This window comes from Loxodonta africana, chromosome 5, assembly GCF_030014295.1.
Source record: "Loxodonta africana isolate mLoxAfr1 chromosome 5, mLoxAfr1.hap2, whole genome shotgun sequence".
Taxonomy (NCBI): Eukaryota; Metazoa; Chordata; class Mammalia; order Proboscidea; family Elephantidae; genus Loxodonta; species Loxodonta africana.
This window is the reverse complement of record NC_087346.1, coordinates 40,395,676-40,413,727: the sequence shown is the minus strand read 5'-3', so window position 1 is coordinate 40,413,727 and position 18,052 is coordinate 40,395,676. Positions and strand designations below refer to the sequence as shown.

Below are 18,052 nucleotides of genomic sequence, written 5' to 3'. Positions count from 1 at the left end.
ATATTCATCTATTCATTTAACAATTACTTATTTAGCTCCTATAATATGCAATAGTACTTACATGGCTTTTGTTCTTCTAAAAAGTAATTGATTTTTAAAAATTATTCTGAAAGGAATCTATGACTGTTCTATTCCCATGATCCTTTCAAATATTGGCAAAAATTAGCTTTCTTCTGTTTCTTCAGGGGTAGGAATAACTTTAATAGTAAAGCCACATTCTGCTAAAATATTTCAGCTTCCATCCCCAAAGTCAACAGAAACTTACCTTAAAAACATATATGTACTAAAATCGCAGGCCTGTCACATGTGCTCCCTATTACTCCTGGCAGTGGATACATGTTACCTGCCAAGAACCAAATCCATGTGCAATATGCCCACTCAAGTGAGGGTTGCCAACCTAAGAAGGAATGAGTGCTGATTACCTCCTTTGAAAGACACAAACCTCCATAAAACCTTAAGACCTCAATGCTACTCTTGTTAGCTGAACTCAAATTGGCCTGTGAATCACAGTGACCCGATGCACAATGAAATAAAACACTGTCGGCTCTTGCACCATCCCCATGATCAATTTCGGATTAGGCCGTTGTGACTCATAGGGTTTTCACTGGCTGATTTTTCTGAAGTAGATTGCCAGGCCTTTCTTCCTAGTCTGACTTAGTCTGGAAGTTCCTTTGAAGCCTGCTCAGCATCATAGCAACACCCTAGCCTCCACTGGTGGCTGTGCATGAGGTGTTAGCCCAGAATCGAACCCGGGTATCCTGTGTGGAAAGCAAGGATTCTACCACTGTACTACCAATACCTCTGACACTTCAATAGTTGAGATAATTTTTTCTCCCTAATAAATGCCCAGAGGGAAAATGTTACACATGCTAGTGTTTTCAGGGTCCAAACTCAGTAACAGGCAGAACTCTTTCTAAAGATTTCAAAAGAAAGACAAACCAAAATGTACATGCCTGTCACTACACTTCCATAGCTTTTTCAGACTGGGCATTGAGACAGAAGAAAGGGGTTCCCAGAAAAGGAGGAAGGGAGAGCTGGTGTTATGGATTGAATTATTTTTCCCCCAAATATGTGTTGTAAATCCTAACCTCTATAAAAAAAAAAAAAAAACCTCTATGCCTGTGGTTATAATCCTGTTTGGGAATGGGTTGTCTTTGTTATGTTAACGAGGCAGGATTACTGTAGGGTGTGTCTTGAGTCAATCTCTTTTGAGGTATAAAAGAGATTAGGCCAAGCAAGCAAACAGAAAGGGGAGAAGAGAGATGCCAAGCCACATGCAGGGAATATCGCCCAGGAACAGAAGCTCAAAGAGACAAGGACCTTCCTCCAGAGCTGACAGAGAGCCTTCCCCTAGACCCAGCACCCTGAACTCCAACTTTTAAACTCCTAAACTGTGAGAAAATAAATTTGCTTGTCAAAGCCTTCTACTTGGGGTATTTCTGCTATAACAGCACTAGGTAACTCAGACAGCTGGCAAGACCAGTGTTAAATTGACTAGACTTTTCCCCCATGTTTGCATGGTCTGGTTGTCACCCTATGTATAAATAAGTAATGGTGATAATACAGCAAAGGAAAGAAGTTGATAATATTCTGATTTTCTTCACTTAAATACAGGTAAGGGAATTATTATCTGTCCCTAATAGTAAGGTCCCTGGGTGGCACAAACGATTTGCACTCAACTTCTAACCTAACGGTTGGCAGTTGGAACTCATTATAGATCACATATTTATAAGACGATGTGCCACACATTGTTCCTATTTTATTTAGATGACAGTCTATGACCACTGGAAGCTTTACACTTTATATGGTAACCAAAATAAACACATTTTAACGATGCCCAGGGTATATTTATATTATGAAAGCTGAATTCAGAAATGCTATCACAATGACTGAATCATACTTACGAAATGAATGATTATACAGAAATAGGCAATGTCGAATGGACCAATTCCTCTCATTAACTAAAAATGGCTCATTCAATTGCTGTGTATAAGCAGCCCAGGATTAGCAAATCCCTGTGCTAACGTTCAGTATGAGAAAAATTAACCTCACAGTGAGGGAAAAGTAATTTACAACTGTAAAATTAAACCCCAAAGTGCCCATGGGATATTTTCATGTAGATTAATAAATAACTGCTTTGGTAACATCTGAGTCACTAAATCAGTTTACACTTCTTTAGGTGCCGTTTGCTGGTGGTATTTTGGGGTTATAAAGAAGGTAAGGGCAGACATCCTGGCCTTCACTCCTGCTCTGTTGCAGCAGCACTGAGGATAGGGTTTTGTAAAGTAGTTTTATAAACAGGTTTTGTAAACTGTGGAGTTGTGTTACTCTGTGGTAGGCTTAGCCTGGCATGGTTTCCTGCCTTCAAAAACCTACCGTGAGTAGTGTGTCACCAGAAAAACTGGAGAATTGGTCAAGGTAGAAAAGGAAAGAGGGGCCCCTGGGTGGGGCAAACAGTTAAGGCATTAGGCTTGTTCACCAAAATGCCGGTGGTTTGAGTCCACCCAGAGCCACAGTAGAAGAAAGACCTGTGATCTACTTCTGAAAAATTTTTAAAAATCAGCCATTAAAAACTCTGTGCAGCACAGTTCTACTCTGACACACATGGGGTGGCTCTGAGTCAGAGTCGACTCTACAACAGCTGGCTTTAAGGAAGGAAGAAGGCTCCACATCTAACAGAGAAAACTCTAGCATGCAGCAAGTGTGTCTTTGTAACATAATGAACATGCAGAAAACAGCTTCACAGTGATCTGAAATAATGTGCCATGTGTCATGACCTCCCTTTATTTCTGTAAAATTGCACTGTTAAGGAATCTATTCTTCTTGATTGCTCTCTCTGTACCAAAGAATGGCGGGGTCCCTACGGAAGAGAAGTCTTTGTTACTTTTTCTCCCATATTTTCCCCCTCAAAAAGAAAAAAAAGAGTAGTCAGTCTCTGAAGGATGCTTCAGTTCTGAGTGTCCGAGCCATTTTCCTCTCCCTGTACACACCCTTTGGGAGGCTGAGGTGAGCAGTGGGCATGTGCCCACAAGGATAACAAGATAGCACGATCCCAGGCACGGTTCCATCCCTCTGGTTTGCCCTTGCTTAAATCCGGGGCGGGGGGGGGGGGCTCCTTTGAGGGCTAGCGGAAGCAAGCCTACCATCTGGGAGCAGGAGCTGGATATACGGGATACCGCCATTTTGTCCTTCCCCGGTCCGGGGCAGAGATGGAGCTCTGCCTGTGGAAACGCCTAGTCACCCAGCCATTGCCTAGCCTCCACCAAATGTGCCCTGGCCCCAAACTCTCTCTGCCCCCCACCTTTTCTGACTCTCCCTGGTCCCTCACCCCTTTGTTCACTTCCTATATTTTCACTCAGATGTGGTTTAGTGTTTTCCTTCCAAGGCATATTTTGCATGGAAGAATGCTTTCAATGAGCTGAGGCCCTAAATGCCAAATAATGGTTGCCAAAACATGCTATTTGGCTTCAAGCTGGTACAGAGCAGGAAGCGTTTTTCTCATAAAAAAAAAAAAAAAGAATAAAATAAAATCCTTCCTCGGTGGCTCAAATGCCATTAACAAACGCCAGAGGCTGAGGCCTCCAAAACTCTTCTTCCAGTGGGTGAGAGTGACTCAGTTTCCAGTCATGCTTTCTCTCGAGGCAGCCTCAGTGGGTCCTGTCCCTGAGTCTGCGAGAGCACCCAGGGGAGGCGCGGAGGCCGCAGGGCTGAGTGGAAGCTGTTGAGACTTGCCTCCCACCGGGTCCGCCAAGGGCTGCCTGCTCTGCCACGAGGGGTGTTCCTGCCCCGTGCTGCACTGGGAAGTGTCTGCCAGATGACTGCAAACACAAGCCGCCCAGCAAGCACGGGAATTCCAAATAGAGACAAATCTGGGGCCTTGGGGGGGGGGGGGGATTGGGGGTGGAGCGGGATGGGACTGATCAGTATAAAAGAGATATCACTGCTAATTAAGTCCTGATCCCCTGGCTCCACTTGAAACAAATCAGGGAGGGATCGAGTTTTGAGAGCAGGTGCTAACTGGTTGCAAGATACAAGTCCATCACTTCAGGAAATGGTTTCTACGCAGCTAGTCAAGGACAAAGCCTTGGGTGCCCAAGGCTTTTCTGAGAAAATTCATTACTGGACAGAGCCCTGGGCTGCAATTTGGTCTTAGGACATGGATGAGCCTGTAAACCCCGCCCCCGCTGCAACAAAGAACTATTTTTCCGTCTTGTTTTCGCCTTGATAGCTGATTTATTTTCCTCTCAGATGGACAATGGCTTAATTTAGAGGCAAGTAAACACTCTCATGGAGAGACCAGAAGCAGCTTCATTTCAGCAAAGACAATATGTGGTTTGTTGGGACTCAAATGCCAGTTCAGAGTGGGGCCAACACAACCTGCCACCCAGCCCCTTTCCCAGACAATTCAAGGAAAAAATATTCTGAGTGCAAGTGGATATGTAAACTTAATAGCAAATATTTACTTGAAGAAAGAGACTATGAGAATTCTATGAGGTATATGTATGTGTGGTGCCTTGGAGAGTTTGAGTCAGGGGAACATCAAAAGCTGAAGAGGAAATAGGTATGAGTAGTTAAAAAAACCCCAAACCCATTGCCATAGAGTAGATTCCAACTCATAGTGACCCTATAGGACAGAGTAGAACCACCCCTTAAAGTTTCCAAGGAGCGCCTGGTAGATGCAAACTGCTGACCCTTTAGTTAGCAGCCAAGCACTTAACCACTGTACTACCAGAGCTTCCTTGAGCAGTAAGGATCTGAATAAAAACCATGTCTAAAAAAGAAGCAAACTATATTTTTTGCATCTTCAGAAACTTTGCCAATACTCTAGAAATTACGGTTTTACATTATGGTTAATGTGTCCTGCGGGATTCCTTCGGTGGTGCAAATGGTTAAGCGCTCAGCTACTAACAGAAACGTTGGCAGCTTGAACCACCAAGAGGCGCCTCAGAAGACAGGCCTGGTGATCTGCTTTCGAAAGGTCACAGCTTTGAAAACCCTGTGGGAGTTCTACTCTGCACACATGGGAGGGATCACCATGAGTCATAATCAACTGGAAGCAACTAACAACAACCTGTACCGGATGCTTTTGTGTGCCAGGGGCTCTGCCAGGTGTTTTAGACACATTACCTTGTTTAATCTTTACAATGACCCTGTGAAGTAGATGCATTTAGAGAGATTAAACAATACATCTAGCAAGTGGCGAACCAAATATCTGAATTTCAGTAGAACCTGTATTCTTAAACTTGATATCCTGCCTCCCAAGTTTAGGTATTGCACAGAAATGGCAAAATACTTTGTACATGGTAAGTGCTCTGCAAATACAGTAAATGAATAAACAAAGAATGATTCTGAAGTGGTATTAATAACTAGTACCAGTTCATATTAAAACAGTAACCTGGGAAGTTCTAATATATGTTAAGTCTAACAGTCTGGAGGTCTTATATTTGGGGGACAATGTATTGAATAAAAAGAGAAGTTTTGTTCCAGTGGTCTTTCTTTGATCTGTGCAAAGAATGTTCTTCATCCTGACAGCATTGTACCTCTATTTGGCACATTTTGATGAACCTGTAGGCAAGTTGGCTGAAGTAGCTGGCAGTGACTCCAGGAATCATTATCAACAGAATTTCCTTTTTCTTATGACATGTAGTCTCTCCCCTATCCTCGCACCCCAATCAGCCTCCTGAGCACTCTAGATATTGGGAGCTCACTGGTTTGACTCCTGCATCTAACCTCTGCACACGTGCTTTCTCTGGAATGTATTCTGTGTTTATTGAGCTATTTATTAGTTTTATGGCAAGAGCTATGTGCTGATTTGGTGTCTGTCTTTGGATCGTGCACTTCATTCAGCCCTAAACAAAGAGCAGTTGGGATTCTTGTTAGCGCCAGAACTGACTTGAAAGATAATTTTAGAAGTTAAGTTTTATGAAGCACGGATGTTTATGAGAAATATTGTTTTATGAACATTTGTGAAAAGAGCTAATTATTTCAAATAGTGCTTGGAGATGCTCTGGGATGAGAAGGAGTAGAGCTCTACAGTTAAAGCACAGAATTGGAAATGTTAAGCAGAGTCTTAAGGAGCCCTGGTGGCACAAACGCTTAAAGCTTGACTGCTAACGGAAATGTTTCCATAAGGATTATAGGCAAAAAAAAAAAAAAAAAAAAAAACCCATGGGGAAACTTTAAGATTTAGAATCAATTCTATGGCACCTAATAACAGCAACAAAACCAAACCCATTGCCATCAATTCCGACTCACAGAGACCCTATAGGTCAGAGTAGAACTGCCCCATAGGGTTTCTAAGGAATGGCTGGTGGATTCAAACTGCCTACCCTTTGGTTGGCAGCCTAAGCTCTTAGTCATTGAGCCACCAGGGCTTCACAACAACAATAAGGGGAGTTTTAATGGCTGAACTTAGCTCCGAGGGAACAATCAAATGGTCTTGCTTCATTTTCTAGCTCTTCCCTTGCCCCTTAGGCTCACTCACTCTGAGTAGCTAACAATTCTCTAACTCCATTCTACTTTTGCTCTCAAGAAGAAACAGTACAGGTGATCAGTGCATTTTTGCCAGAAGCTTTAGTTAAAAGGTGTAACGTAAGTAGAAGGTGATTGTTTAAACAAACTCCAGATCCGTGTGTTCCTACCCCTACTTCTACCCATCATTTTCTGGAGTGCGAGTTTACTTGTACACCCTGCTTAACTCTTGATTAAACTGCTCTCTTGCCTTCATCCGTGTGAATTCTTTTCTCAGCTCTTTAGAATCATGACCTTTAAGGTCTGCTTGGGAAATGTAAGAGAACTGCGCATATTACAATACTGATGTAAGATTTGTTTAGAACTTCAGAAAAAAAATGGGGGGGGTGTATATTTAATTTTTAAAAGAGGCCCATTCAACAACACAGGATATGGCAAAAATAAAACAGGATTGGGTGGGATGCGTGTTTGAGTTCTCAGGGGGCTGAAATCAAAGAGGTGTGCGAACTATTCCGCATAAGTCCCTGCCATCCGCTTTGATAAAAGAGATTAAAAACTTGAAAGGTCAATTATATATTCTTAAGGAGAAACACTAGGTTCTTGCTAATGTTTGTGCCTAACAGGATCTTAAAATAGACTTTAGTGAGCTAATCACATTGATGACCATGTACAGTAGTGGGGTAAGAGCTTAATACAATTTTATTACCTCCTATGGGCAAATATTTGCCTCGTGAGACACACCCGCTCCCTCCAGAATAGTCTATTGTAAACAACTGGCTCCCCTTTTATAGGAGCTGAAGTCTTTATGATGTTTGAGAACGCCGAAACCAAAGGCTAAACAGCTTATTCGAATCTTGTCTTTTGGCCAAGAATGCTCACGAGTTGATTTTTCCCCCCCTGTTTCTTTCTCACTAACTATGCCTTAGGCATGTTCTAGAAAACTAACATTGGCAAGAGTTCTGTTCACCCTTCCCAGTTTTATACCAAGGATTAACAAATGGTGGGTCTTTTTAATAAAGAAGGACCTTAGAAGTTCCCATGTAGTTTCAGCTGATAAATATCCTTCCACTATTTTTATTTTCATCGGCCTTCATGAAGTAAGTAACATAACTTGGAAGTCTTAGATCTCTGATAGAAAGCAATGAGAGTTGTTTCTGATGTTTTTGCTGCTGGGATTGAAAGCTACAGGATTTAAGCCTGACTGAATAGACTCGACGGCGCTGGGCCGGGCTGGGCTGGGCCTCGATGGCGGAAAATCCTGGTGGCATAGTGGTTAAGAGCTGTGGCTGCTAACCAAAAGGTTGGCAGGTCAAATCCACCAGGCACTCCTTGGAAACCCCATGGGGCAGCTCTACTCTATCCTATAGGGTCACTGTGAGTCAGAATCAACTCAAAGGCAACAGGTTCTTTTTACGGGCCTGGATGGTTGACCCAAAAGTAATGAATTTCTTACCCTCAAATACCTTACTTATAATCTAGGGTACCACTATGTTGATATCATTGTTCCTAACCTGTGCAGGATGTAGGGCCATGTGAATGCATTCATTTTACAATTATCTTCACTTGGTTCCTTTAACAGAGCTAAACTTATTAAAAGGATGAAAGAAAAAAAAATGGAGAGAATGTAGTGTCTTTATTTCTTTATTAAAATGAATGTGGATGTTTGTGTTTGCGTGTGTATTTATATTAATGATTCCTCAGAGAGTTACATTTTGGAATATTAAGGACTATTTAATGATATTATTCCTGTCATCAAAACTGACTTAGTCTAACCAGATTAAAATAATTTTGGCCTAAACAGGAACAAGGAGCTCTGGGGGTACAAATGGTTAAGTGCTCAGCTGCTAACGGAAATGTTAGTAGTTCAAATCCACCCATCGGCTCCAAGGGACAAAGACCTGGCAACCCGCTTCCATAAAGATTATAAGCAAGAAAACCCTATGGACCGTTCAACTCTGTCACATGGGTCGCTGTGAGTTGAAAATGACTCGAGGGCACCTAACAACAACAGTTGATTCATAGGTCCTTAGGTGGCACAAATGGTTTGTGCTTGACTACTAACTAAAAGGTTCATGAACCCATCCAGCTGTGCCAGGGAAGGAAGGCCTGGTGATCTGCTTTCATAAAGATTATAGCCAAGAAAACCCTATGGAGCATGGTTCTACTCTGTAATGCTTGGGATCCCCATGAGTGGGGATCAATAGGTGGTTGATTCATACTTCACTTTTTTGCCTGGGTAATCATGCCTAGGAGCCCTGGTGGTGCAGTGGTTAAGCGTTCAGCTGCTAACCAAAGGGTTGGCAGTTTGAACCCAGCTACAGCAGTATCTGGCTTTCCACACTGTCGGAATGACCTGTTTTTTTGTTTTTAAAACAGATTTTATTTTTTAGAGCACTTTATGTTTACAGAGAAATTGTGCAGAAAGTACAGAGTTCTCATATACCCATCTCCTGCCTGCACATTGTTTTTCTACCAACATCTTACATTCCTGTGGTACATTTGTTAAAGCTGATGAATTTATATTGATATGTTAGTATTAAACTAATGTCCATAGTTTACATTAAGGTTCACTCTGTGTTTTCACTCAAAACTCTTAAGGGTTTTGAGCCCCGGTTGGGCAGTGGTTAAGAGTCTGGCTGCTAACCAAAAGGTTGGCAGTTCAAATCCACCAGCTCCTCCTTGGAAACCCTATGTGGCAGTTCCACTCTGTCTCACAGGGTTGCCATGAGTTGGAATCGACTCAACAGCAATGGTGTTTTTGTTTTTTTTTTTTTTAATCATGCCTAAATTCTATTAAAAGTAATATGTATTCTTTCAAATAGTTCTTGCACTTTTGGAGCCAGATAAGTTACCATTGTGGATATTGAAAGTTGGAGTTGGACTGTCAGACACTAGAAGTAAGACCTGCTCCTGTCACTTGGGACCCTGAGTGTCTGTTTAAATTAAGAGCAGTAAATGTGCTAAGTGTCTTAGTGGCTGTGTGTACACGGCTAATTGGGTCTCAAAAGAAGAGATGGTGAGTTCTAACTGGGGTAGAGATGGCCAGGAAAGCCCATCTGTGGGAGATAAAACTTGAGCTGAGTGTTGGTAAAATGTGTAGGTGATCACTGGTGAATAGGTGAAAAGGTCTTTCCAGACCGAGGAATGAGGGGTTCAGGTCCTACTTAAAACTCTTCCACTTATTAACCGGGTGACTTTTTTTGAGCCAGGTTTTCTCACATGTAAACTGTTATGCCTGCCTTGCAGAATTGTTAGAAAGATTACCTGAGATAATATGCTTGAAACTTCTTTGCCAAGGGGAAAATACTATTCAGATGTAAAATATTCTTAGAGCCCTGAATGCTTTTCAGAAGCGCTTACTTGACCTTCGGTGATACCTGTGCTTATGTGATGGCTCTGTGTGTCCATATAAAATGTGACAATGAGTGTATTTGTTGAGTTAGGCTAAACTGCTGTCACAAGTAGAACCAAAAATGTGTTATGGTTTAGGCACAACAGCAGCTAACTTCTTGCTCATGTAAGAGTCCAAGGTGAGTACTGGCTCTCCTCCAAAGTGTTTTAGGGACCCAGTCTTTTTCGATCCTGAGGCTCCATCAATCCTTGGGGTCGCATTATCACCTACATCCAGCCAGAGGGAGAGAAAAGAACATGACAGAGCACATGTGAGTCATATCGGTCAGCCTTGAGGCGGCACATGTCATGTCTTCATTCCAAGACTTCAGCCAGTTAGAAGGGGGGTGAGGGGTGGGGGCTGGAAAATGTAGTCTGGGTGTCCAGAAAAAAAGGGAAGAGATTTTGAGTACATGTCTGGCAGTCTTTACCACTGAGAGCAGTGGCTTGTGTCTAATATATGTGCATATTCCTTTACATTTCAGACAGTATTTGGACATCTACCCAGAGCAGAAATCAGTAAAAACAAATCGTACACACACATGTAAACCCAAGAATAATACTAGCTCTTATTTTGCAGAAGCACTAATGTGTAAAAAAAAAAAAAAAGAAATGTGTATTAGGCTTAAAAACAAACAAACAAACAAAAAACAGACAAACCAGTTGTCAGAATCAATTCCAACTCACGTTTGTCAGGGTAGAACTGTGCACCACAGAGTTCTCAATGGCTGTGATCTTTCAGATGTAGATAGCCAGGACTTTCTTCCAAGACACCTCTGGGTGAATTACAATCCCACCAACCTTTCAGTTAGTAGCCTGGTGCTTAACTGTTTGCACCACTCAGAGACTTCCTATTAGGCAATGTCAAAGCCAAGGAAAATGGCCCCAGCAGAGAATGCCTTTTCTCCATTTTGCCTGTGATGGCACTAAATCAGCTCAGTAACAGAAACATGCTAACAGGCAGAGATTGGCGGGTGGGCAAGCTCAAGGCAGAGGCTTCTGCAACCCTGTCTTCAAAGTTTTATCACCATCCTCCCTGCTCTTTCATGTTTTCTCCTAACATCTATTTCTGTTTGTTCATTGCTACTCAGAAATTCTCTCCTGTCTCTCCCTCCTTCAGGCAGCCCCGGCCACCCAGGGCTTTAATGGCAAGAAAAGATCATGCCTTTCACCCCATACATGAGGAATATGCCAGAGGAACACAAGTCCAGGAATATCAATTATTTACAGACATTATGAGGTTACTAGACCTAAGACAAAGGAAGTGGTTGTGAGTTCTCGTATCTGCTTAAGTTGTGTTTACTTGGTGAATCTTAAAGCATAAGGAAACCCTGGTGGTGTAGTGGTTAAGTGCTATGGCTGCTAACCAAAGGGTTGGCAGTTCAAATCCGCCAGGTGCTCCTTGGAAACTATGGGGCAGTTCTACTCTGTCCTATAGGGTCGCTATGAGTCAGAATCGACTCAACAGCACTGGGTTTGGTTTGGGTTTTAAAACATAATTGTCTTTGAAAGAAGTGCCAGCTTCTTGCGTTGCTTAACACCTCACCACATCTTCAGAGTGGAAAAAAAGACAAAAGCTACAACTTGTAGAAAGAAGGAGAAAACCCACAAAGAAGCCAACCTGAGGTTTATCAGTGTAAGCACCTTTGTTTTGGTGACATAACACACCGTGTCAGTTTCTGGCATACTTATTTTCTGGCTTGCCCGAAGTAAAAACAATGCCAGTTCCTAGAAATACAGAAGCTATAAATGGTAACTGATAACATTATGCATATTTTTTAATGACTTGAAAAAATATTCTCAGCAAACTGCCTTGGAAGCTCTAGTTTGAGTTCTGTATGTCAAGGGATGATAAGATTTAAGGAGTGAAATCTATGCTTTCTTGAATGGAGGCACTTCCAGCATCTGCCCAAGCTTCTGGCTGAGTACTAGGTAGTATCTGGCCTTGTCTTTGAAACAAAAGTTTTGGGAAAATCCCAGAGGAGGGGGAAGGGCATGACAAGTCCTGAACTGCAGCCAGAACTCAGCTGCTACTGGCGTTGGTCCCCACGGGCTGAATCTGTTTGGAGGCCATTTGGCACTGTGGGCTGGGATGAATTCAGCTCTGGAATGTAATTGTTGACCCCTGACTCCACATGATGATAGGAAGTAATCAAGACAGTATCCTCTTCCAAATATTGCAAATATTGCTTCCAAATATTGATAAAAACTGATAAGACCCTTTGCTAATGGTGGCATCATCTCTTTACAAGCGTTGGCTTTGGATTTCCCAAAACTCCGAAACATGTGTCTCCTTAGTGAACTTTTTCTACCACCCATCTGTCAGTTTGTGGTACTGCGGTGGCTAGCATGTGGCTATGGTACTGGAAGCTATGCCACTGATATTTCAAATACGCATCCACTGTGGACAGATTTCAGAGGAACTTCCAGACTAAGACAGACTAGGAGAAAGGCCTGGTCATCTACTTCTGAATATTAGCCAATGAAAACCCTATGAGTTGCAACAGAAGATCTGTCTGATATAGTGCTGGAAAATGAGCCCCCTAGGTTGTAAAAAAAAAGGTTGTAAGGCACTCCAAATACACACCGGCCACAAAAATGAACTCAAGCATACCAACGATAGTGAAGATGGCATGGGACCAGGAAACAGTTTGCTTTTTTGTACCTAAGGTCGCTATGAGTTGGAGCAGGAGCCAACTCAACGGCAACTTAAATAACAATGGTAAACTTTTTAATGTAGAGAGCCTTCTGAAAGCATTCGAAAGCCTAAATCTCTGTTATGAGAGTTAGTGAGAAGTACCAAAAAGTTTTGGCCTTGACCAAAGATTTTCTTGAAAGTGAATTCCTGGCCTAAATGAGGGTTTGATTATGTTGACAGAGCAGGTTCTATTAGGTAAGCTTTCTAACCAACCGGCATGCTTGTCCTGCCTCTAATAGGGCGCCTCTGACACAGCTGATACTCATGGTTTCCTCCTTTAAAAAGGATCACTGGGATACCACTTCCCTTTCTCATCGTGCTTCCTACATGTATTACAAAGGAATAACCAAATATTTAGATTTTCCATGGGCTGAGATTTTCAACTTTTCCATTAGCTGGTATAATAGAGCATCTAGGAACTTTGAACACGGATCAAATTCTCATCAAAATAAAACTGTTGTGTTTTTTTTTTTTCACCTTCCTACTCCCAAAAAATCAGCCATTGAAAATCCTACTGTGACACATGGGGTTGTCATGAGTTCGAGTTGGTTCCATGGCAAATGGTTGTATGTATGTGTATACACACACACACACACACACACACACGCGTCTTAGGCTGGGTTCTCTAGAGAAGCAAAACGAGTAAAGCGTATAAATATATATAGAGAGAGATTTATATCAAGAAAATGGCACATGCGATTGTAGAGGCTGGAAAGTCCCAACTACATGGATCGGGATAGAGGCTTCTCTTGATTCACAAAGCCTCAGAGGCTGGCAAACCCAAACACTGGCAGGTCAGAGAGCAGGGCTCCCGCTCACGGGCTGTGAAGATAAATGAATCCTAAGGTCGGCAGATAAGTTGATAGCTCACGTCCCAAGAACTGGAGGTCAGGTGAACAGGAGGCAGCCGCAGGATCCAGAATAAGCAAAAAAGCCAGAATGTCTGCTTATATCGGATACAGGCCACACTCCCAAGGAAACTTCCTTTCAACTGATTGGCTACTCACAGAGTGATCACATATAAACACTGAGAATCATGGCCCAGCCAAGTTGACATACAATCTTAACCATCACAACACATATTCCTCACTTATTGATTATCTCATTTCACATTTACCACAATACTAAAAAATCTGCTTGATAAGACAGAGGGTCAGCGCAATAGAAGAAGACCCTCAATGACATGGATTGACACAGTGGCTGCAATAATGGGTTCAACCATAGCAACAATTATGAGGATGGTCCAGGATGAGGGAATGTTTTGTTCCGTTGTACTTAGGGTTGCTATGAGTGGGAACTGACTCAATGGCACCTAACAACAACAACAATAACAATGGCACTAACAACAACAACATATATATATATACTTGGAAAATTTGGATATCTTGACATTAAATTGCACTAAAATGCTTTGCAGAGACCCTCAAAATTTTTTACTATAACAAGGTGGAGGATTAAATTACTCATATTAGCTTTGACAAAATCATGTAAACTTTCTACTCAGAGGCAGTATAGGAAGAGTTTAATTTCCATAATTTGTTGTTGTTGGGCCATGGAGTCGATTCCGACTCATAGAGACCCCATGTGACGGAGTGGAACTGCCTCATAGGGTTTTCTTGACTGTAATGTCTACAGAAGCAGATGGCTAGGTCTTTCTCCCGTGGAGCTGCTAGGTGAGTTTGAACTGCCAGCTTTTGGTTAGCAGCTCAACGCTTAACAATTGCCTCACAAAAAAAAACCCCAAAACCCAAACCTGTTGTCGTATAGTTGATTCTGACTCATAGTGACTGTATAGGACAGAGCAGAACGGCTGTACTCTTTCTGGGAGCAGAATGCTACATCTTTCTCCCCTGGAGCAGCTAGCTGGTGGGTTTGAACCGCTGACCTTTCAGTCGGCTGCCGAGTGCTTAGCCATTGTGTCACCTGCCAAAAAAACCACACCTGTTGTCATTACAACCCTATAGGACAGAGGAGAACTGCCTCATAGGGCTTCCAAGGAGTGGCTGATGGGTTCGAACTGCCGACCTTTTGGTTAGTAGCCAAGCTCGTAACCACTTTTAAAAAATCAAATTTTATACCTCTTAATGGTCTGTGGGAAACCCTGGTGGCATAGTGGTTAAGCGCTACGGCTGCTAACCAAAGGGTCGGCAGTTCGAATCCGCCAGGCACTCCTTGGAAACTCTATGGGGCAGTTCTACTCTGTACTATAGGGTCGCTATGAGTTGGAAGCAACTCGACAGCACTGGGTTTTTTAATGGTCTGTGGGAGACAGGTCCAGAAGAGTTTAGTTAGCCCTGCTTCTTTTTCTCCTTCTGCTGCTTGTCCTTTTGTTATTTCACTAGTTATTAGTAGATCAACTGAAAGCTGATGGGGTTCAAACTCAAGCTATTTTGCTCATAACTCTGAAAAAAAAAAATGTTGGGAAAAAGGTTTGAAATCAATGATTTAAATAAAAATTTTAACATACGAATTTAATGTATTTGTTTTATTCCTGATTTCTATAACCATGTAAGAATTAGCATTGCCTTTAAGGTGCTCCTGAGAGCGCCTCTTTTTGAAGCCATTCCACAGCATAGCTGGCACATCAGAACACCCACAGTCAGCTCTTGGTGTCTACATTGCTCATATTGTTTCTTCTGTCATATTATCCCCGTTTGTACGCCTCTTTTCCCCAACTAAATATTAAGTCTGTTGAGGTTAAAAAAATTAGGACCTGTCTTAAATTTATTTGTTTTCTTCCATAATATTCATCAGAGCTTCATAATCATAATAGTTGTTCTATAAATGTTTGTTGAATGATGGATGAAGTTGGGAACCCACAAAGCTTCCCTTAACCACTTGCTTTTATTTTTTATCCTGTATTTATACCTCACAATTTGCCTTTAAGAAAAAAGCATATTATTTTTGTTTTCCTGATTAGTAGAAAATATGAAAAATTAAAAAAGTATGAATAGAAGCAATGAAAAGATCAGCTATAATCCTATGTCCAAGTAATATCCATTGTTATTATTTGGTATATATCCTTGCAGTGTTTTCACCTATGTATGTGTGTATATATGCACACAATTTTTTGATTCTATTTTACTGCTTGCAAACATATCACATTAAGTTTTCTTTGTTGCTTTTTCACTCAGCAATTACAATGTAACATTTTCCTCCCTTTCTTAAGACTTTTTGATTCTATTGCATCATACCAATGCACTGCAATTCGTTTACAAGTTAGGTTCCTTTTCAAGTTGTACAGCCAACTCAACCTACCTGAAGCAAAATAAGAAGGAGAATATTTATTATAAGGTGAGATACAAAGTGACATAAATTAGTACAGCACAAGGTCTAAGTGATAAGTACCAAAGGCTGGGTGACTATATAGAGCTGTGGGCGATGGGGCAAGGGGAGATTACCTCTGGTAATCTGGTAGGACCAGAGAAGGCTTCATAAGGGAGATGGTATTTGGTCTGGGTCCTACAGGACAGATAAAAATGATGATGACTTAAATGTGTTAAGTGTTGACCATGTGCCAGGCACATGATTTCATATGGTTTATCTCATTTACTCTTCCAAACTTTTGCTTTTTTCACTTAATCATTATAATGTAACATTTCCCTGATGTATTAAGACACCTTTGGTTGTATTATAATCCATCATATGAATATACCAGACCTTATTTTTTCTAACAAGGTTCCTTTTAAAGTTGCAGAACCAACTCAACCCAACTGAAGCAAAACAAGGTATTACTTTTATTATAAGGTATTTTCATCCCCATTTCACAGCTGAGAGACCAAGGCTTAGAGAGGTTATGTAAACTCACTCATGTTAAGTAGGAGTTTGACATGCAGAGAGGAGGAATGGGGCCGAGCTGGGTGGTAGGGCAGAAGGAGGCAATTTACCAAAATGAACAGCCTCACCAACAGCACCAGTGGTCACATATGTCTATGCAATGTCACAGTGAGTCTGTTCCTTGGGATGCGTTTCGTTAGGACTTGCCAGATGGAGAAGACAGGAAATAACTACCTTACACGGCGCCTCTTTAATGTGGTTCCTTAAACAGCCATCTGTGCTACCCATTGCAAGGAACTGAGGAGTTCAAGTCATCTCTTGAATCTTTGTGTGACAGTTTCTCCCATAACGGCTCCTTAGTAGAAGATCAAAGACCACTAGACATTTTAACATAGAGCCAACTTTTAATAAATAAATTCTGCAAAGATGGATAATTCAAGTCACACCAGAGAAACACACACACACAAACACATGAAATATGAAGCACAATCTTTTACAAAAATAGAGCATTAGTTGAACTTACATGTTATGACGAGCTGGTTTGTTTACTGTCTACCTAAGACAAGCATCATGCTGGACTTTGCAGAAAGTCCAAGCCGAGCACCTCTCCAAGCTCATTTTTGCTTCCTCACACCCTAACTTGCAATGTGTATGGAAAAGGTCTAATTTCTTAATTTCCCTCGGCTCACTTGTTGAATGCAGAGAGCCACCAACTGGAAGCAGCAGCCCCAGGCTGTAGTGGGTCTGTCTTTGAAGTCCTACCCTGCAGTTATCTCTCATTGCACCAGGCGGGCTATAAGCAAGCCCGTTGCATGCAGCTGTCACCATTTAAGCCAGCATGCGTTTGAAGATGTGCCGCCCCCCCCGCCCCTTGTGAGAGAAGCCAGAATAGAACAAAGTGTGGTGTTCCCATGAAATCGTTTGAATGCTTGATAAGACTGTGAGTCTGCACCTTTTCCCCTTGAAGAAGGAAGTGGGGCGGGGGGGAGTGGGCAGGGAGAAGAGTAAGTTAGTATTACCACCTCTTTGCACATGTGGAACACAGGTAGTTGAAACGGCCACACTTTCTGGTTCTTCATGACAGAATATTTTGCATATGGTAGAAGTGGCGGGGAGTCAGTCCTTGGGTGGTGCAAACTGTTAACATGCTTGACTGCTAACCGAAAGATTGGAGGTTCGAGTCCACCCAGAGGCATCTTGGAAGAAAGGCCTAACAATCTGTTTCTGAAAAATCAGCCTTTGAAACCCTATGAAACACAGTTGGACTCTGACACACATGGGATCATCATGAGTCAGAGCTGACTAGACAGCAACTTTTTTATTTTTATTATTTTTTTTAAGAGAATGCCATGATGGCAATGGGACAGAGGAGAAAGAGGAAGATGGGCTCAGAATTTCTGGCTGCCTTGTGCCCACGGGCCTCTCCCACAGCCACATTTCTCATCTCTTCTCCTCTGTGTTCACAGCACAGCTGAGACCCTTGCGCTTCTGCTGAACATATGTTCCACGGGAGGGGCAAGATAATGTCGCAGCCGTTGAGGCAATGAGCATCAGCTGTGGTTTTTTGTTTCCTCACCAAGTCTTTATCATTTGACAAGTGCGTTGGTTTGTTTCACCCCTGGGGTGTCAGCTAGGACAAATTTTTGCCACCTCTTTTTCCCCCCTTCCATGCCTCATATCTTAAAAAAGGAAGGCAGTCTTTCAAAAGCAAGTGAT

At 42.1% G+C, this 18,052-nt stretch overlaps 1 pseudogene; it reads right to left on the bottom strand.

The window, feature by feature from the left end:
• Positions 1 to 3,624: 3,624 nt before the first annotated feature.
• Positions 3,625 to 18,052, bottom strand: part of LOC100667022 (small ribosomal subunit protein uS2-like) — a 69,993-nt pseudogene continuing 55,565 nt past the window's right edge.